Source organism: Diorhabda carinulata, chromosome 11 (genome assembly GCF_026250575.1).
Source record: "Diorhabda carinulata isolate Delta chromosome 11, icDioCari1.1, whole genome shotgun sequence".
Taxonomy (NCBI): Eukaryota; Metazoa; Arthropoda; class Insecta; order Coleoptera; family Chrysomelidae; genus Diorhabda; species Diorhabda carinulata.
Genome location: NC_079470.1, coordinates 8,209,810 through 8,210,526, shown reverse-complemented (window position 1 = coordinate 8,210,526; position 717 = coordinate 8,209,810). Strand labels below are relative to the sequence as shown.

The window sequence follows — 717 nt, the reverse complement described above, 5'->3', positions numbered from 1 at the left end:
GTAAACAAGTAATGTAACTAAAACGAAAATTTGATCTCCCTATTGTTTAAGCTAAGTTGTAATAGAGATAGAAGTAAAAATGTTTTAATTATGTTTAAGAATAAAAAATGCTCATATAAAAAAATATTTTATATTATATTATTATTATTATTAACCTTATTTTCAAGTCGCATCATTGTACAAAAACTATCATATAGTTATTTCCACTCATATTTGGAGATTTGGACATTTTTCAAAAATATTATTGCTATGAACAATTTCTATTAACTATTATCGCACTTAACTAATATGTCAGGATGGCCGAGCGGTCTAAGGGGCCAGACTCAAGGTTCACCTTGCCTGTTGAACACAGGTTATACGAGCGTTCTGGTCCACTCTGTGGGCGTGGGTTCGAATCCCACTTCTGACAGGCTTTTTTCTCAAAAAATTTTTGAAGATTATATTAATAAATAAAATTTGATACACTTTTATATTAATCAAACCGAATAGAACAGTTTGATCAAGACATTCGATGAGTAGGGAAGAGGAATTTTTAGGTAAAGCATTATAAATTCAGAGATTTCTTCGTTGAAAACAAGACACGCGTTGCAAGAGTGTATAGGAATATATCGACGTTTTGAAAGGATGCAATTGATGCAAATACTTCCATTTACCAGGAAAGTAAAAAAACGATTTCCAGATTTATAAAACGTATAATTGGGAAGGGGGTAATTTACA

General features: G+C 30.8%; 1 non-coding gene across 1 annotated transcript; it reads left to right on the top strand.

The window, feature by feature from the left end:
- The first annotated feature begins 290 nt into the window (after positions 1 to 290).
- On the top strand, positions 291 to 409 carry Trnal-caa (transfer RNA leucine (anticodon CAA)). Its single transcript has 2 exons — positions 291 to 328; positions 365 to 409. It is a non-coding gene; the product is annotated as a tRNA-Leu (tRNA).
- Positions 410 to 717: the final 308 nt, after the last annotated feature.